The sequence below is a fragment of the Desmodus rotundus genome, chromosome 13 (genome assembly GCF_022682495.2).
Source record: "Desmodus rotundus isolate HL8 chromosome 13, HLdesRot8A.1, whole genome shotgun sequence".
NCBI lineage: Eukaryota > Metazoa > Chordata > Mammalia > Chiroptera > Phyllostomidae > Desmodus > Desmodus rotundus.
In genome coordinates, this window is record NC_071399.1 from 59,614,859 (window position 1) to 59,637,152 (window position 22,294).

Here is a 22,294-nt window from a genome sequence, read left to right on the forward strand (position 1 = left end):
CTGAACAACCAATGGGCTGAATAAAAAAATGAAAGGAGAAATTTAAAAAAATATCTTGACACAAGTGAAAATAGGAACACAACCCCTTAAACTTATGGGCTCCAGAAATGGCAGTTCTCAAAAGGAAAGATGAACACCTACATTAAAAAAACCAAAAAGGTCTCAAATAAGCAACCTAACTTTACCCTTCAAAAAACTAAAAATAAACTAATTAATTAATTAATTAAATAATAAAGAACAAAGTTCAAAGTCAGTAGAAGAAGGGAGATAATAGAGATTAGAGCAGAAATAAATGATATAAAAACTAAAAAGAAATCAAGATCAACAAAATTAAGTGTTGATATTTGAAAAGATATAAAATCAACAAACTTTTATTGAGACTAAGAAAAAAGATGAATGACTCAATACCATTGTAAATGAAAGAGGAGACATTGCAAGTATTATGACACAAATAAAAAGGATTTTAAGAGACTACTATGAACAATTACATGCTAGTGAATACACATGATGAAATATTATTCAGTCATAAAAAGAAAGGACATTTTGCCATCTGTAACAACATGGAAGAACCTGGGGGGGCATTATGCTAATTGAATAAGTCAGACAGAGAAAGACAAGTAAAGCATGGCAGCACTCGTGATTTCTTAAAAAAAGAGAACAGAATGGTGGTCACTGGGGGATGATGGAGAGAAGGGGAAGATTTAGATCTAAGGGTAAAAATCTTTCAGTTTCAAGAATAACAAGTTCTGAGGATCTAATGTATAGTGTGATGACTCTAATTAGTAATATGACATTGTGAACTTGAAAGTGACTGAGAACAGATCTTAAGCTTTTTCATCATACATGCAAAAGACTTAACTATGTGAGGTGATAGGTGTGTTAATTATCTTAGTAATTATTTCACAATGTACATGTATATCAAATCATCAATTTGTATAATTAAATTATATACAAATTCACTTGTCAATTATTCCACTATAAAGTTAGAAAAATGGGACAATGGTAGTAGTCTTTCAATGGATGATGGTTATTTCTATGCATTGTCTGGATATGAAAATAGGTAGATAACCTCAAGAGGCTGAGTAAGAAATTACAAATACCTAGAATAGTCTAGAAATTGAATCAAGTGATATTTAGAAAGGCATCTGTATTGATTAGATGGTGGGTATTAGAGAGTAAAATGTCAAGTTTTTCTTTCATATTTTCTTTATAAATACGATTATATGAATAGTACATTGTTAAGACAGATAAGTCTGATGAAAGAGCAAATTGTAACTTAAATTTAGTTTTGCACAAACAGAAAATTACACACAAACCTATGCTTAAATTATTACTTAAAGATAAGTTTAAAATGTTTCAAAGCTTATCAATATATTTTTATATATGCAGCACTCTGAAGCTCTTGCTTGCTTTTTTAAGCATTAACAAAAAAAATAAGACAATTTAATGTTATATAAATATTAGCACATAGTTTCTGTAAAGTCACCAACAATTGTGTTCCAATAGAATAAACTAAGAAGATCAAATTTACTTTTTTTGTAGATAATTTTCCCCCTTTTCATATTTTATTTTACTTCACCTAAAATGTATTCTCTTAAACAACATGTGAGTACTATTATTTCAACAAAACCACCTCATTTTGAAAGAGGTGAAGAGTCTGATGGGCATGTCCATTTTATGACTAACATTTATTTCTTAATTTCTGTCTTCAAGTAAGTTCCATGGAGGTTAATTCAATAGAATTTGAGACAAAAAAAAGGAAGACTTCCCGGAAAAGATACCATCCTTCTCCCTCCCTGCCTGAGTGCTACTTAGAGAATTGCTAAATTGCTTGGGTAGAATAAAGAGTAAGGTATCATTATTTCTCAGCAATTTAAAAAGAAATTCAGCAAAGTCTTTGTGCCATTTTGTTGACCTTTATAATATAAACATTGGGAAACAGGATGTGTGACTATGTTTTAATTAGTCTATTGACAATTGACCTTATGGAGGAGGCCAGAAATGCTTTTAAGAGGTAATAAAGCAAAGTGGAAGACTTAATATTTTGATTTTAAAATTTTGCACAATTGTGCTAGCCTACAGATATTAATGTTTTACCAGCTTGCCAGGTAACCAGGCTCACTAGTATACCATCAGAATGACAATCACAGGATTTTATTTGAATGTGTCCATACTTAGTTCAGAATAACCAGTTTAATAAAGAGTTCAAAATAATATTGATCATTCACAACTCTGTCCCTTGTTATATGGACAAGATTTATTTTAAATAGTAAAGGAATTCAATTTGGCCTCAGATTTCTTGAATAGCTATAAGATTTCTTGGATAAAATCATGCTTCTTCTTGAAATTTCTATATCGCTACCAAAGGACCCCAAATATATTTTACTTATAAAGGTATCAAATTACATTAGAGAGAGCTTTTGTTTTTGTTTGTTTTTAATGTTTTGAAGATTTTTTTTCCAACAAAGTTATTTTTCCTTTATGAGCATTGTAATAAGCCAGAACTGTAAATCCATATTACAGGCTGGTCATTTCATGGGAGTTGTATATAAGCTGCTACTAACAAAGACTCAGGAATCTTCTTTTAAGCCCCCAATGACCAAAAAAATGGAGCAGCAAAAAATATATTATATATGCATTGGGGCAAATCCCAAAGAAATAAGAAGCATAAATGTAAAGATAATAATAACAGTAATAGTAATAATACAAGAACCTATGGGGAAAAAAGGATGCATTTCTTTTTCACCTAGATCAAGTAAAATATTCCTATTACATATCATTCAGAACATAAGGCAATGAAAAAATGTAAAATAAATTGCTTGGCTAAAAATACCATAACCAAAGTTAAAAAGAAATAAGAATAATAAGCTGGGAAACATATTTGTAATATATATCACAAAGGGATAAACATGCCTTCTTGTACATTATGAGTGTAAATGAAATATATTTTAAAAATTACATTTACACTACCAGTTGAGTCATCAGTTTCACACATGAGAATCTATTCCAAACATACCCTGACAAAATATAAAATGATTATGCAAAATGTATTTTATAATGGCATTGTCAGTGACAGCAAAAATTGGCAACATGCATAAATCTATCAACAGGAAATTGATTTATGAGTACAACCACATAATGGACAATATGCAGCCAGAAAAAAACAATGAGACTTCTTTCAGATGTAGAGATATATGGTTAAGTAAAAACAGCAAGGTAAACAATAGTATGCAAATAAATATATTTTACACATATACACCTTTGTTTTATATACAACTAGAAACACAACATCAATATTTGCAGAAAAGGCATTGACAATATTTAGTATTCATTAATAATAAAAACTCTCAGCAAATTAGGAATATAAGAGACTCTCCTAATTTTGATTACATGTGTCTACAAAAAACTTAGTGTTAACATTGTATTTAATGGTGAAAAACTGAACAGTAAATTCTTCAAAAGATCAGGAACAAGGAAGTCCAATCTTACCACTCTATTCAAAATTGTACTAAAAGGTTTAGTCAATTAATAAGGCAAGAAAAGGGAGAAAAAGGAATCCATAATAGAAAGAAAAAGAAAAAAAAACTATCTAAAAATATGGTAGAATCTATAAAAGCTACCAAAACTAATATTTAAGTTTAGTAATTTTATAGGATACAAATTCAATAATAGTGAAATAAATTGTATTTTTATATACCAGAACAAATTATCAGAAATTAAAATAGAAATACTATATACAACTGCATCAAAAATAAGAAATACTTGGAGGCGATCCTCAAATAAAATATGAGAGATAATTTTTTCATTTTGAGCTAGGAAATACTTTTTATTTTATTTTATTACTTTAAGGGACAAGAGGGTGTGAGAGAGAGAGAGACTGAGAGAGATAGAAATGCACTATTTATATGCACTATATCCATTGGTTGATTCTTGTATGTTCCTTGACCAGGGATCAAACCCACAGCCTTGGCATATCAGGACGATGCTCTGACCCACTGTACTATCCAGCCAGGGAAGGAAATATTTCTTAGGTTTAATATTAATAGCATGATCTGTAAGGGAACAAATTAATAATTGGAGTTCACCACAATTTTTTAAAAATCTGTTCTTAAAAGAACATATTTAAGAGAATGAAAAGACTAGCAACATATTGGGAGAATATGTTTTGAATGTATATATCTGACAAAGTTCTTGTATTAAAAATTTAAAGAATACTCAAAACACAATAAGGAGAAAGTCTGAAAAACAATAAAAATGAGCTAAAGATTTGAACAGACACTTCATCAAAGAATATATACAGATGAAAAGAAGCACATGAAAAATGTTCAAAAAAATTTTTAAAAATGCAAATAAAACCACAATAACATAGTATGTATGTATTAGAATGTCTAACAAACTGACAGTAACCAGAAGAGATTGGGGAGGGGGATAGTGGGGGAAAGAAGGGGATGGGTCATCAAAAAACATGTATAAAGGACCCATGGACAAAGCCAAAGGGGGGAAGGATCAAGGGCAGGAGATGGGGGTGGGGTGGGGGAAGAGGTGTGGCAAAATGAAGACAACTGTACTTGAACAACAATTTTTCTTTTAAATGACTATACCAAGTGTTTGCAAGGATGTTGAGGAACTGTAACTCCTCCCCTGATGGTGAAAATGTAAAATTGTACAATTACTTTGGAAAACAGTTTGGCATTTTCTGAAAAAAACAATTCCACTTCTAAGTATTTACTCCCAGAAAATGAAAGCATGTGTCCAAACTGTACACAAATGTTCTTAGCAGCTTTATTTGTCGTAGCCATAAGATGTAAAAAACCTAAATGGCTGGTATAAATTCAATTTACATTACCAGCTGAGTCATCAGTCTCATTTGTGAGAATCTATTGCAAAGATCCCTGGTGAATAAAGAAATGTGATGTGTTCTTCCTATAGAGTACTACTCAGCAGTGTGAAGTATCAACAGACACAACATAGATCAATTTCAAAACGATCATACTAATAGAAGTCAAACACATGAAAACACTATGTACTGTATGATTCCACTTACATGACATTCTCTAAGAGACAAAACTAGAGACAGAGTATAGGTTGATTTGCATGGCAAAAGGAGTAGGGTGTGTATGTGGTGGGCTGGCAGCAAGATTCTGGAAACAGAGATTCCACAAAGACAAGAAAGCTTTTGGAAGTGATGATTGTATTCATTCACTTGATTGGGATGATACTTCCAAGGATGTATACACCTGTTGAAAATTATCCAATTGTACACTTTAAATACGTCCAGTTAGCTAAATGCCAACTATCCCTCAATAAATCTGAGAAAACAATGAGGTAAAACTGAAAACAATACAAGAGCCCCCAGAAAACAAGTTTCCAGTGGCCAGACGTGGAAAAAAAATAGCCATTGGCTAGAATAATAACTACAACATATTGATATATATTGAAATACAAAAACCCTAACTTCAAAATAATACTTATAAAAGAGATAGTGGGGGAACAATCAAGTCAGCATATATCTTACATTTTCTGATGCAAACTGTATTTCATAATAACCAATAGATGAACCTCAGTATGAAAACTTATTCTTTAAAGAAAGAAAAATTTCATCTTAAATGTGAAATAACTTTCAGGCAAAGTTCATTAGTGAATAAAATCATTAGATAAAAGATTGACGGGGAACTTTACAATAAGGGCTCAGGATGTAAGAGTCTGAGCTAATATTTAATCTCAGCATCACTAAAACTGGGACAATGAAATAGTATACACCGCCTGGTGTAATATAACAAGAAATATGCAGCATTACCAACAAATAATGTTGGGTAAAGAATGTCAAAACTTAATCTACTTAAAAGTCTTTAGAGTTACTTTTGCTCTACAGGAAATACAGGAAGAAAAGTCAATGACACCATAAAAAAATCACAGTTAAAACCAGAAACTAGGACTTCCTACAAAAAACGGAAGCAAATTATTTGGTTACGGATGAGGCAAGATTAAGCAGCAAAATCTGCAGAGCTGTTTCATCTATGGGATGGATCTAGGAGGTCATTACACTCTTGAGAGTGTTTGATATCTTGCCGAATAAATGTTTTAAAATTAGGAAATCAAAATATTCTAAAAAAGAAGTTGTAATTTCTGTTTCCTCTCCATTAAACTGGCTTTAATACTATTCCACGCTTAATTGTTATTTGGTCTTTCTAAGTCTGTCACTTTCCCTGATCCTCAGATCACAGAAATAGACCAAATCTGGCATTTATCTGAAAGCTACTTGAGCCATCTGTATTTTAAGACAGCAAAGTGAGTATTGATGTGGCTCCATAGGAATTTGATTAGCCCATTTTATGGAGATTATGCCATTCTTCTCACCAAAAAGAAATACAGAAACCTATTCAGACTATATGAAATCCCTGATAATTCATGCAGAGTGGTTTGTGAAATAAAACATAGATGTGAATTAGATATTCTAGATTTTTTCCCATATAAATCACAAGCAATTTTCAAAAGTTTGAACAACAAAAATAACCTTAGCATGCCACTTACATTGCTTCAGAGTTCCCATACTGTCACGTCAATTCTCCTTGTATATTACTGTGGATATAGAAGATATTGGGACTAAATACACACTAATTATGACATAGAGTTTCATCCAATCAAATACAGTTTCTGATAATCAATCACATTGTATAGTTTCCACTCCATCTTCCAAACAAAGTAGAGCATAGGAAGATTCCAAAAGAGAATTGTAAAAGTAATTCTGCTTAAAATATACAGTTCATCTTCTTTATAAAGAGACACTTACAGCATTCTTACCAGTATCTTTTGCTGCATATGTTAACATTTATTAAATTGCTATTCACACTTCTGTCTTTTTTTAACACAATAGCAAAATTTAATTTTTTTATAAAAATTATTTTATTATTTTTCCCTACCCCCCACCCTTGATCCTACCCCACTTTGGCTTTGTCTATGTGTCTTTTATACATGTTCCTTGATGACCCTTCCCCTTTTTTCCCCCATTATCCTCTCCTTCCTCCTCTCTGGTTACTGTCAGGTTGTTCTCTATTTTGATGTCTCTGGGTATATTTTGCTTGCTTGTTTGTTTTGTTGATTAGGTTCCAATTATAGGTGAGATCATATGGTATTTGTCCTTCACAGCCTGGCTCACTTCACTTAGCATAATGCTCTCCAGTTCCATCCATGCTGTTGCAAAGGGTATAAACTCCTTCTTTCTCTCTGCTGTGTAGAATTCCATTGTGTAAATGTACCATAGATTTTTTGATCCATTCATTTACTGATGGGCACTTAGGTTGCTTCCAGCACTGGCTTTGTAAATTGTGCTGCTATGAACATTGGGTGCCTTAGTTCTTTCGGATGGTGTTTCAGGGTTCTTAGGGTATAATCCCAGCAATGGAATTGGTGGGTCAAAATGCAGTCCCATTTTTAGTTTTCTGAGGAAATTCCATACTGTTTTCCACAGTGGCTGCAACAGTCTCTTATATGCTTTACAAACATATTTTGTGTATCTTTGTAATATGTAAAAATATTAAGTAGACTTTACAATTTTATTTAAAATAAACTTTTGAAATATAAGTTATTCTCCAAAAGATGCAATATTTACTTTCAGTGAAGGTAAAACTATAAGATGTAGATGTACAAAAGATACTAAAACTTTTATTTATTTTCAAAGAATTAATAAAGCACAGAACAAATGTAATTAATTATTAAATTTGGTAGGTAATTAGACTAAAATATGGTTCTTAGTCTAAACAGTAAGTGTGGGGAACTGTTCCAAGCGTGGGAAATGTGGCTCAGCCCCCACTCAGAAAAGCCAGTGGGGAGTGAGGTTGGCGGGCAGGGCCCACTTCCATGGATAGGTTCTCCAGTGGGAAATCAGGCCTGCATTGTACCTAGACTGCTATGAGACTTGCTCTTGCTAAAACTCCCTCACCCTGAGGCAGCAAATGTTTACTGAGTATCTTTATCTTCCCAAAATCTGAGCTAGACCTTCCAGATATGGAGCATAGCCTGTTTCAACCACTTCTCCCCTTACATTGCAAATATCCTCCTTTGATGTATTCATTGACACCCTCTCCTTTGTCTGCAAAAGATAACCACCCAAAACAAATCTTTGCAGTTGCCTTGACAGGCTTTTATTGTTTTTCTAGGCCCCTTACATCAATGATGGTCCTCCTTTACTATGCAAAGATTTGTTTTGGGTGGTTATCTTTTGCAGACAAAGGAGAGGGTGTCAATGAATACATCAAAGGAGGATATTTGCAATGTAAGGGGAGAAGTGGTTGAAACAGGCTATGCTCCATATCTGGAAGGTCTAGCTCAGATTTTGGGAAGATAAAGATACTCAGTAAACATTTGCTGCCTCAGGGTGAGGGAGTTTTAGCAAGAGCAAGTCTCATAGCAGTCTAGGTACAATGCAGGCCTGATTTCCCACTGGAGAACCTATCCATGGAAGTGGGCCCTGCCCGCCAACCTCACTCCCCACTGGCTTTTCTGAGTGGGGGCTGAGCCACATTTCCCACGCTTGGAACAGTTCCCCACAAGTAAGTGTCTACTAATTAACTCTCAAATCCAGAAGCATACAGGAAGCAATATCTTATAAACATATCTTTACTTATATTTGAAAACAATCCCATTTTTGCCAGATTTCCCCTTATTTTTGATAAATCATTCACACATATTCACATTGATTTAAATATTAGATATTAATGTTATCTATTAGAAGAAATCAGAAAATTTCTTCTGTTTTATACACAATAATAAGGAAAAAGGAATGTGGTCATCTGACGTTGTTTTTTTTTATCCTAGTTGAACCTGTACTTAAAGTGGAAATGAAGATCCTCTAACTGAATAAAAGAGTCCACCTTTGAAGGTTTTCTTTCAGGCTTATAAAAGTCTGCAGTAGTCAATTATGGCACAAAGCTTCACTAATCTAGATGTTAGAAAATTATACTTTTATGAGTCATGTAAGAATGAGCGGGTCAAAAAACTACGGTACCTATACACAGTGGAATAATATGCAGCAGAAAGGAACAAGGGACTCCTACCTTCACAACAGCATGGATGGATCTGGAGAGCACTATGCTAAGTCAAAGAGGCCAGGCAGTGAAATACAAATACCATATGATCTCACCTATAAGTGGAACCTAATCAAACAAAACAATCAAGCAAAATATAGCCAGAGACACTGAAATAAAGAACAAACTGATAGTAACCAGAGGAAAGAGGGGAGGGGGAAAGCGGGGGAAAGAAGGCAAAGGGTCATCAAGGAATATGTATAAAGGACCCATGGACAAAGACAACAGGGGGAATTGAATGTGGGATGTGGGAGTGGGTAAAGCGAGGGAGAGTAACAGGAGGAAACAGGGACAACTGTAATTGAAAAACAATAAAATTAAAATAAAAAAATATCAAAAAATAAATCAAAAGTGGAATTGGTAATTGAGATATTTTGATGAAACTTAGAGCTATTAATAAAGTAAAACTGAGAGGATTTCATAAGCAAAAAGAAAATAAATAAAATATAAATCTTGAAAAAAAATGAATTGGCAGAGAAATGTAGCTTGAATCTTAATCAAACAGATCCTGGACCACACACTGGATTTCCAATTGGCACGCTGTAGAAGTCTATTCTACATGGGTTTCCGATGTAACTAAAAGCATCTCAACTTGTGTTTTCATAGGACTGCTTTATTGAATTTCTCGCCTAAATGAATTAGCATTTGTTTCTTCTAACCTAAAGTCCAAATGTTCAGTGGATCTGTGTATGTGAGCTTGACCTTTCCACCCCACTGGTTCTTTTCTTGGCTGGTGTATGCCACCAAGTGTATTGTCGGACTGACTTTAAGAACCTGTTTAAAAATTCATTTCTTTATTCCACTATAAAATATAATAATGATTCAACAAAAAAAGAGAATTTTTTACTTTGCTCTAACCTGTGGACATCAGATTTTTTTTTTACTTTTTTCAGTAGAATTCAACAAAAAAACATCAAATCCCATAAGAACAATAAATAGTACCTGTGGCATGTTTAATTTGTGACAGACATGTGCACAGCATGTTCACCTTACAACAGTCCCTGACAATGGCCTCACTATCCCCATTTCGTGGTGGCTGACAGCGGTTGCCTGACCAGGCAAAAAACGTGGTTAGAAAGCACTCGTCACTCACAAGCTTATATGAGCCTGAGTTTGCAGCCACTACCAGGTCCTTCCTTTCCAGGTGGCAGAACTAGTACTCATTCCTTGCAAGGCAAAGATAAATAATGCACAAGCTCTGCTGTCTACACACCCAGAGTAAGGGAAAAAGCAAGTGGTGCAGCATTTGCAAAGTCCTTCATCTCAAGTTTCTGAGTCTATTTCTTTACTTACTAAATATGAGATAATAGAGCGTCAATGTTAGAAGGATTATATCAGATAATGTAAGGGAAATGTCTGTCATATAGTAGGCACTCAACAAATTTTAGTTCTTTTCTGTTCCAGTAAGTCCATAAAAAGGAAGAGATTCAAAACCAAGAAAAGAATTTTGAAGGCAAGCTAATTTTTAAAGAAAATTCAATGACTTTGATTTATAAGCAAGGTAGTTTCAGTTTGAAGAATAAAATACTTCACATTCTCAATAAAAAGTCTAAGAAATTACTAGTACACAAAAAAATCACTCCTAACAAAATTACTTTAATGACTTGTGGTAAATGCACTCTTGAATGTTGGACAATTTGGAGACTAGCAAAATACTTTATTCTTACAAGGATCATTTGTTCTGTATTTGACAAAACCCAAAGAGCATTTCATTCTGTTTTACTTGTAAATGGGTATTATTGTCTTTGTTATTTGACAATGTCAAGTAAAATGTCACACCAATCAGAAAAGCCCATTCACACTTAATAGGTAGACTGCAGAACTGAATGTACCTTTGACTGATTTATGGCTTGAAAATCCTACATAAACAATGTTGATATTTCCATTTTTACCAAGTATCAGCACAAGACATTTCACAACTGTTGTTTAAGCAAAATGCAACTGTTCCGTGCTATAAAAAAACAGTAGCAAGTAACAGAATGTTGGTTTAAAAAAATAATAACTGCCTGTTTACTGAATACGGGTAGTTATAACAGTTGAATGTTTTAACCTTTAACTTGTTAAACTTTATGTTCATTAACAATCAAAACATACTGTTTGAATTTGAAGTTCTTGGAATTGAGGGTTAAGATTTAGAACATTTTTTCTGAGAAATGTTTACTAACTGTATTTTTATGAGCAAAACTGATAATTAGCATGTGAACTTTGTAAGTATAGATTCTAAATGTTCTTTCTTTGTCAGAGCCATGTTAGAATATTCTTTTAAATTTCTTATTCTAAATATCTTGATGTTTTTGTATTTAATGTTTATCGTATTTTTTTCCATTACTACTTAGTCCCCTTTTACCCACCTCCCCACAACCATCACCACACTGTTGTCCATGTCCATGAGTCCTTTTTCATTTTCGCTCAATCCTTCCACCTCCTTACCACCACCCCCCACTAGCTGTCATCTTGCTCTCCATCTATGAGTCTTATTCTCATTTAAATGTTAATATGGTCAGCAAGTTTAACTGCACAGCACGTCTCTTATCTAATTCACTTCTAATTAAGTACTTCAAAAGAGAGGGCAAACTTTCTAAACATTTTACAGCTATAATGTTGTTACAGTCATGAGAACAGATTTCAAGTACCCAGAGACAGTTTTATGAGGAAAAAAAAATCACTCTAATTCTCTCTTCCTTCTTTGGATTGATGTATTAGGAATTACACCTATTTCTCTGTGTTGGAACTGCATTGTAAGAGGTGTGTGTGTGTTTTGCTGATCAGTACAGGAATTCAGGAGGAAATGCATTACCCTTGAGTTCCAGGGAACTTGGACAGATTTATGAGATGTATTTGTGTGCTCAAGCATATGAAGACCTGCATAAAAACCAGTGCATTTCCTAAACTCAAAATCACTTAGTAATCTCTCTTACATCCCATCTCCTTATCAAGGAGAAACACCTCACGCCCATCACTAACACTTGAAAAGCCTATCTCTAAAACAAATCTCCAGGCAATCCCTTACTTTTAACATCAGAGGCTTATTACTTGTGCTTTACATATAGATATACAAGTATGGAAATTTACATTTTAAAAACTGCGTTCACTTTTTAATTGCAATCTCTGTGTGTTAGGTCTTTTTTTAAAAAATCTGGTAAAAACCAACAGGAGTGTCAGATTAAAGGTAAAATTAATACCTAGAAAGGCTGAGTCAGGAGAGTAAGAAGCTAGGAATATTTCCTGGCAAATGGAATAGAGAAACTGAGACAGATGAATGCAATGGGAGAGCAATGTGCAGCCAGGTGCAGAGGGTCACCAGGGTGGAAGACCCCTAGTGGCTGGCAGGCCATGAAACTGGGAAAACAAGAACCTGGCCCCCAGGGTAACCTCTCCTCCCCTGACCTTTCCCGTCTGGAGATAACATCTAGGCCTTTTAGCTCCAGGCCCAGAAAAGCAGCAAAAACAGGTGGGCCATGGCAGAGCCAACTGCAATGACTAAAGACCCCCTGCCCTGCCACTGATCAATCAACAAAGACTGTGACCCTGAAAAGGCACACCAGGAGAACTGATGAGTATTCCACTGAAACCTTCCCCTGAGGCCTCCCCTAAAATTCCTGTCTGTCAGAGACAGATAAAAGCGTTAAGACAAAGGATGCAGTGCCTGTGCACGCCCTTCCCTTTCCCTTCTTCTTCCCTGGACTTCCTTACTTCACATGCACAAGTCTCCTAAACTCTAAGGCAATGGGCAGCTGGCAGCTTGCCCTAGGCTAATCCCCTGAACCTGTCCCTAAGGCCCCTTCTTCTCTGACTTCCCAGTGGGCTAAGGTAGCCCAGCCAATTCTCTCATGCTACTTCTTTTATGCTAGGCCTATCCTTGTTCCACTGTCTCCAGTTTAATAAACATATCCTCATAGTCACCTGACCTCATGTTATAAAATCTTTCCTACATGAAGTCAAGAACCCACACACTACAGGCTGGCTCTGGGCAGACCCACTTAGGGCCAGTCCCCTGTACAGTAACAGTACAACGATGCATTTGGGGCTGGAGGGGCAAATTGATTAAACTAAGTCAGTTTAATTCAAAACAGCAGGAGCAACAGATGCTATTGCCTTTGTTTATTTTCCCTTGTTGCCAGACTGGAAGGGAGAAAAAAATACTAGGACAGAGAAGAAAGCTGCTGAATTGTGTTTCTACTCTACCTTAGCTTGCAGCAACATTTCAACATACAAAGTGTTCTAAGAGGAGCGATTTGTTTTGGAGTGGACTTTCCATTCTTAGTGACCATCTGTCTCCCAGAAATGGAGGCATCAGTACAATAAAATCATCTACATAAACAACAAATTTTTGGTTTTTTTAATTTTTCTTATGAAAAAGAAGAAATTACAGTGTATTCCTTTTTTTCTGGGAAATCTTAAAAATTGAACCCACACTGTGCTATGTGTTTTTGAAGGCAAAAATTCTGTCTTGCTATCACTATACTTTCAGCAACTTGCATTACTGAAATAAGTAGATGCTCAGTAAATTGCTGAGCCAACGTAAAATCAATCCTATTTTCCCACTATTACTGAAGACTTATTCCACATCTGCATCCTGCCTGTCATTATACTACACTTCAAAAAGGGTCTTCTTTGTACTTCTTTTCATAATACGGCCATCTGGGGGTCACGTAACATAAGTGAAGTCTATTAATTTTGAATTTAATAATTATTTCCTGAAGAACTGACATATGTCAGGAAGTTTTAGCCTTGGAGATGTAACATTGAAGAAAATATTTAAAAATTAAGCCAACAAACAACAATCTGATCTTATAGAGGTTACACTGACAGCAATAAAAATAAATAAGGAAATAGCATAGTGTCTATTTGTCTTAGTTTGTGGAACCTAGTAAATAGTCTGTGTCAGAGAATAAAATGTAAGATTCACTGTGAAAAGTTAAACCAGGGCGGCGAGAGTCAGTGTAAAGTCTAGTGTGTCAGGGGATGAAGGGAGCACATACACGGTGCTATCATATCCAGTTGGCCAGTGCTTCATGGTCATGGTCACCTGGCTATGAGGGATAGCTCTGGACAGGGTTTACAAAACAAAACAAAACAAAAGTACAGGCAGCCAGTCAGAGATAGGAAGGAAGGCAAAACTATGTGCCTATTTTCAGTTTATCTTCTGCTGTTTTCTGTTTCTCACCACTCCCCCCCCACCAGTGGCGTTGGTGGTGTGGTACTGGTTAAATCCCACACCCAGTACTTCTCAGTTCCCTGTTGGGCCCGTTGGAGTAGCTGCTGGGGAAACCAGAGCTTATGCCTCATGGTATGGAGTTTTGTGGGGTTTTGTAGTGTTTGTTAGAGCCATAACCTCTACGGGTCATATTGGGGGAGCCCAGGTGCCGGTGTAAGCTCTTTGTAAACACAGCATTTGTCCCAGCAGTGGGCTGTAACCCAAATCAGGCTGAATCATTCTTTGAGTATGTTTTCTCACCTATTAGGGAGAAATCTTAGTTATGACCTCACTCAGGGTCAATGATGCAACCCGTGTGTTGCCTATAGTCCTCTCTTGTTTTGGAGACACCATGTAGAACAAAACAAAGAGAAACAACAAAGAGATAAATGAGTGGAGAGAGTTTAAATAGTCTTATGTCTTTGGTGTCTTTCCTTTGGGGTGGTAGATAACTCCTCGTTCCAACAGCTTTTTCTTTTGATTCAGATAGCTACCCCAAATCTTTACTAGACTACTTTGTTTAAGCTGATTGCAGTTGGGATTCTGTCATTTGTAACTAAAATAAATCCTGCCTCATGCAACGTGTTTTATTTTCTTCATTATTTAGAAAATAAAATGGAGATATTAAGTCGTTAGCTGAGCATCACTGATTTGTTACTTTGACAAAATCATAGGAGTCACTCTAGTATGTGTGCCATTGATAGCTATCAGTAGTTTCATATTTCCTGAGAATTACAACATAGAGAGTATATGAGAATGCTAAGCATGTTGCATACAAGTTTATCTGGCAGTTGATTCAAAATGTACTATCTTATATTCCATAGTTCCAGGCTAATCATTATAAATACAAATATAAATTATATACAACTCCAGACATTTTTAGGAATTTGTAATCAGTATTTTGTGTCAGCCTGTTTGTCATTTCTCTCTGATAGTTAAAATGGGAGCTAATGTTTTACGTTAGCTTACTATGGACAAGACATTGTGCTTACATACATTATCTCACTCGTCACACTGGGTCCTACCAACATCTCTGTTATCCCTCCTTTCCAAACACAGACGCTGACCCTCAAAATGTTAAGTAATTTCCTGTCAAGTTGCTAGTATTGGAGAACTCGGGGCTAGATTGTAGGTATGTTTGACCCTGGGACCTTTAACCAGTACAATAAAACAATAATCTTAAATTTATGTTATAGTGGGTTATGGGTAATTTTAGGAAATGGTAATTTTAGGAAATTCAGTGCACTTTTCGCAGGAAACCAAATAAGTAGTTATAAATCAAGTATAATCATGGCATATGCCAACTAACTCTGTTGTAGACAATAACTGAAATGAAAACTTTGGATAAACTGTTTAACAACTTACTCTAGGTTTGAACAACAGCACACTACAGATCAAATATTTCAAATCCTCTTTTAAAATGCTTTCCTCAGTTGTATGTAAACCACATATGTCTGTACTAAAATAAAAAAAAAACTGGGATTTTAACCATACATCAATGGAAACCTAATGAATTAACTTACACCAGGTCTCCTTTCTGTTCTAAAGTATCTAATTATTCTAGATATGTTAGTGCATATATTGGCACGATTGTTTCACACATTGCAGAGTGCACTTAAATACCCACAGAGAGGTTGTGCATCCTATATTATTCAATTCGTTAAATATTTCAATTTATTGAACATGAAACTAAAATATATGTAAGTGTGTGTGTGTGCACATGTCTATGTGTATGCACACATGTATTCAGGTGTTAGAAGGCATGCCTCAGCTAATTTAAATATTCAGTTTAGTCTTAATAAACACTGAGAGGATTTTGTATCCTTGGTTTCCTTAATCACATAATTTAATTCATTCATCTCCTTAAAATCTCCTGGAATGTTTTATTCAAAATTTCTTTAAATATATTCCAAAGCTTATATTGTGGCTGACAGGACAGAAAAAAATAGGAAGAGAGGAGCCAGAGAGGCAGCGCAAGAGGCAGAGGGTGGGAGTGGAGAAGTTTCTGCAGGCAGCAGCAGCTAAGCTGCTAGGGGCTGCAGTGTTGTGTGTGCTTGTATGAGACCTTCTATTTCTGATTTTATTGGGGAGAAGATGGCAGTGAGATAGGTGGGAGTGGAGTCCACTTGCCCCCACGCATGGGTGGAATACCTAGTTGATCTTCTGAGGAACAGAACCAACAGCCGATGGTATCCCAGCATATATGAAGATTGGAAACCAAAAATTGTAGAGGACATTGAAAAATCAGATGGTGAGACAATAAAACCTGGAGCTGTGAAAAGACCAGAGCTAGACCCAAACAGGGGTCATCCTAACAGAGACAGTGAGACAGACTTCACTTCGTTACTCCAGAGAACTTGCAAGGTGGGAGTGATGAACACAGGTACACCTGCTGGAAGAGGAAACCCACTAACAAAGGAACCACCATCAGATAACAATGGAAGAAAATGAAGGAAGGAGTGGAAGCCACACTAACCTCAATCCAGGACCGATCTGGAAATGCAAATAAATGGTGGAGAAATTACCCAGAACAAACAACTGAACAAGAGCAAGAGAGAAGCCTCAAAACCTCCTACACACAGAAGACCCAGCTTCAACACAACCTGTACACATGTGCACAACAGAATACAAGAGGTGGTGGATGGAGTTGACCCTCAGTTAACCAGCTGGTGGGAAGGACCCATCAAAGAAAGGCCCAACAACAATCAAAATCCAAAGACATACAGAGAGCCAACATAAATGACAGCCCAAGAACAAAAAGCTCAGGAGATTAAGGAGATAGAACCACTGAATCTCACAGGTATTCCACCATATAATTTTACACCATAAATCCAGGGGGTCAGAACAGACCAATTTAAGAAGCAGAAGCTAACAAGAAGAGTCTTGCAAACAATGGGAAGACACAGAAATGATCCCCAAATGATAGAAAAGGAGGAAGACTCAGAAAGAGTGCTAAATGAAATAGAGGGAAGTCAACTACCAGATTCTGAGTTCAAAGCATTGGTTATCAGGAAGCCCAATGAGCTCACAGAGAATTACCAGAAACTACAGGGAAACTACAATGAACTCACTGCAAACTATATCAACATGAAGAAGGGAATAGAAACTATCAACAAGGGCCAAGAGGAAATGAAGAATACAATTTCTGAACTGAAGGACACAGTAGAAGGAATCCAAAGCAGGCTTGATGAAACAGAAGATCACATCAGTGAGCTGGAGGACAAGGTAGAAAAAAAACACCCAGAAAGAGCAAGAAAAGGAAAAGAGGCTCAGAAAGAATGAACAGGGGTTAAGGGAAATGCAGGACAACATGAAACGTAATAATATCTGCATAACAGGGATACCAGAAGGAGAAGAAGAGCAAGGGATAGAAAACCTGTTTGAAAAAGTAATGATGGAAAACTTCACCAGTTTGATGAGAGAAAAACTCACACAAATCCAGGAAACACAGAGAGTCCCAAGCAAGAGGAACCCAAAGAGGCCAACTGCAATACATATCATAATTAAAATGGCAAAATTCCAAGACAAAGATAGAATCTTAAAGGCAGCAAGGGAAAAACAGGAAGTAACATACAAGGGAGCCCCAATAAGGTTAGCAACTGACTTCTCAATGGAAACCCTCCAAGCCAGAAGAGAATGGCAACAAATATTCCAAGTGATGAAAACCAGAGGCCTGCAACCAAGACTACTTTACCCAGCAAGGCTCTCAATCAAGATAGAAGGCCAAATAAAGAATTTCCCAGAGAAAATAAGTCTAAAAGAATACACCTCCACCAAACCAGCTCTGCAAGAGATGCTAAAGGGACTGCTTTAATGAAAGGAAGGAGAAGAGAGAGAGAGGGACACAGGTGCAAAAAATGGCAGTGAATAAGTACCTATCAATAATAACCTTAAACATAGATGGATTAAATGCTCCAACCAAAAGACATAGAATAGTTGAATGGATAAGAAAGCATGACACACACATAGGCTGCCTACAGGAGACCCACCTCAGGACAAAAGACCTACACAGACTGAAAGTGAAGGGATGGAAACAAATTTTCCAAGCAAATGGACAGGAAAAAAAAGCAGGGGTAGCAATACTCATATCAGACAAAATAGACTTCAAAAAAAGGGCCATAAAGAGAGATTCAGAAGGTCATTTCATAATACTCAAAGGAAGAATCCACCAAGAAGACATAAACATTGTTAATATATATGCACCCAACATAGGAGCACCCAAATACATAAAGAAAATTTTGGAGGACTTCAAGACAGATATTGACAGCAACACAATTCTAGTAGGGGATTTTAACACACCACTGTCAAAGATGGACAGATCTTCCAAACAAAATATCAACAAGGATATTGTGTCACTTAACAATACCCTAGAGGAAATGGATTTAACTGATATATATAGAGCTTTTCATCCCAGAGAAGCAAAATACACATTCTTTTCAAGTGTACATGGAACATTTTCAAAGATAGACCACATGATAGGACACAAAACAAGCCTCAACAAGTTCAAGAAAATTGAAATCATATCAAGCATTTCCTCTGACAACAAGAGACTGAAACTAGAAACCAACCCCAAGGAAAAAAAAAAACCAAAACACTCAAAATCATGGAGATTGAATAGCATGCTATTAAACAAAGAATAGGTGAAGAATGAGATTAGGGAAGAAATCAAAAAGTTTCTGGAAACAAATGAAAATGAACTCACAACAACCCAAAACTTATGAGACACAGCAAAGTCAGTCCTGAGAGGGAAGTTCATAGCAATACAAGCCTACCTTAAAAAGATAGAAACATTTCAAACAAACAGCCTAACCCTACGCCTACAAGAACTCGAGGAACAACAACAAAGACAACCCAGAGCAAGTACAAGGAAGGAAATAGCCAAGTCAGAGCAGAATTAAATGACATAGAGACTAAAAGCACAATTCTAAGGATCAATGAATTCAGGAGCTGGTTCTTTGAAAAGATAAATAAAATTGACAAGCCTTCAAGCAGGCTCATTAAGAAAAAAAATAGAGAGGATCCAAATAAACACAATTAGAAATGAAAGAGGAGAGATTATCTCTGATACCACAGAAATACAAAGGATTGTAAGAAATTACTATGAAGAACTGTATGCCAACAAATTTGAAAACCTAGGTGAAGTGAGCAAATTTCTAGAAAAATATAGAAATCCAGAGAATTCCAAATATAGAATTACAAAACTCAATGAAGGAGAAGCAGAAAGCCTGAACAGACTAATAACAGCAAATGAAATTGAAGCAGTAATCAAAAAACTCCCAACACACAAAAGCCCTGGACCATGGTTTCACAGGAGAATTCTACAAAGCATGTAAGGAAGAGCTAACACCTATCCTTCATGGACTATGAGGAAAAAATCTAAAATGATGGAAGACTCTCAAAGTCTTTTTATGAAGCCAGCATCATCCTAATCCCCAAAACAGATAAACACACCACGAGGAAAGAAAACTTCAGGCCAATATCACTGATGAACACAAACACTAAAATCCTCAACAAAATATTGGCAAACTGCATCCAGCAATACATTAAAAAGATCATACACCATGACCAAGTGGGATTCATCCCAGGGATGCAAGAATGGTACAATTTTCACAAATCAATAAACATAATACATCACATAAACAAAAGCAAAGACAAAAATCACATGATCATATCAATAGATGCAGAAAAAGCATTTGATAAGGTACAGCACCCATTTATGATAAAACCACTCAGCAAAGTGGGAATAGAAGAAGCATTACTCAACATAATAAAGGTCATACATGATATACCTACAGCCAATATCATACTCAATGAGCAAAAACTAAAATCTTTCCCACTAAGATCAGGAACAAGACAAGGTTGTCCACTTTCACCACTCCTATTCAACATAGTATTGGAAGTTTTAGCCACAGCAATCATACAAGAAAAGGAAATAAAAGACATTCAAATTAGAAAGGAGGAAACAAAACTGTCATTGTTTGCAGATGACATGATAGTATACATAGAAAATCCTATAGACTCTGTCAAAAAACTACTCGACCTAATAAATGAACTTGGCAAAACAGCAGGATACAAAGTCAATACTCAGAAATCAAAGGCATTTTTGTATACCAACAATGAAACATCAGAAGCAGAAATCAGGAAAAAAATCCCATTTGATATAGCAACAAGAAAATAAAGTACCTAGGAATCAACCTAACCAAGGAGGTAAAAGACCTGTACTCAGAAAACTACACAACATTGAAGAAAGAAATTAAGGAAGACACAAACAAATGGAAGCAAAAGACCTGTACTGAGAAAACTACACAACATTGAAGAAAGAAATTAAGGAAGACACAAACAAATGGAAGCATGTACCATGCTCATGGATTGGAAGAATTAACATCATCAAAATGGCCATACTACCCAAAGCGATTTATAGATTCAATGTAATCCCTATTGAAGTACCAATGGCATATTTCACAGATATAGAACAAACACTTCAAAAATTTATATGGAACCATAAACAATCCCAAATAGGTGCTGCAATTTTGAGAAAGAAGAGCAAAGTAGGAGGGATTACAATACCTGAAACCAAACTGTATTACAAGGCCACTGTAATCAAAACAGCCTGGTACTGACTAAAAATCAGACAGATAGACCAATGGAACAGAACAGAGAGCCCAGAAATAAACCCAAGTCTCTACAGTCAATTAATTTTTGACAAAGGGGACAGCAGTATAAAATGGAGTAAAAATAGCCTCTTCAACAAATGGTATTGGGAGAGCTGGACAGCTACATGCAAAAAAAATGAAACTTGACCACCAACTTACACCATACACACAAATAAATTCAAGGTGTATAAAAGACTTGAATATAAGTCGTGACACTATTAAAGTCCTAGAGGAGAACATAGACAGGAAAATCTCAGATATTTCACACAACAGTATTTTCACTGATATGTCCCCTAGATCAAAGGACATAAAGGAAAGAATAAACAGATGGGATCTCATCAAAATAAAAAGCCTCTGCACAGCTAAAGAAACAGTATTAAAATAAAAAGAGAACCAACTGTATGGGAAAACGTATTTACCAATGATACCTCCGACAACGGTTTAATCTCTAAAATATATAAAGAGCTCACATGACTCCACTCTAAGAAGACAAGCAATCCAATTAAAAAATGGGCAAAGGACTTGAACAGACACTTCTCCAAGGAAGGCATATGGAGGGTCCAGAGACATATGAAAACATGTTCAGTATCACTAGCTATCAGAGAGATGCAAATTAAAACCACAATGAGATACCACCTCACACCTGTCAGAATGGCCATCATAAACAAAGCAACAAACAAGTGTTGGACAGGTTGTGGAGAAAAGGGAATCCTAGTACATTGTTGGTGGGATTGCAGAATGGTGCAACTACTATGGAAAACAGTATGGAATTTCCTCAGAAAACTAAAAATGGAACTGCCTTTTGACCCAGCAATTCCACTTCTAGGATTATATCCTAAGAACCCTGAAACACCAATCCAAAAGAACCTATGCACCCCAATGTTCATAGCAGCACAATTTACAATAGCCAAGTGCTGGAAGCAACCTAGGTGCCCATCAGTAAATGAGTGGATCAAAAAAACGTGGTACATTTACACAACGGGATTCTATGCAGCAGAAAGAAAGAAGGAGCTCCTACCTTTTGCAACAGCATGGATGGAACTGGAAGGCATTATGCTAAGTGAAATAAGCCAGGCAGTGAAAGACAAATACCATATGATCTCACTTTCAACAGGAACCTAATCAACAAAGTGAACAAGCAAGCAAAATATAACCAGAGACACTGAAACTGAGAACAGGCTGACAGTGACCAGAGGGGAGAGGGGAGGGAATTTCAGGGGAAAAGGGTGAAGGGTTTGTAGGAACAATTATAAAGGACACATGGACAATAATGGAGGAGGGGTGAAAATGGGAGGGAGGTGTGGAGGGCTGGGGGTTGGGCTGGGGTGGGGGGAAAAGGCAAAAAACTGTACTTGAACAAC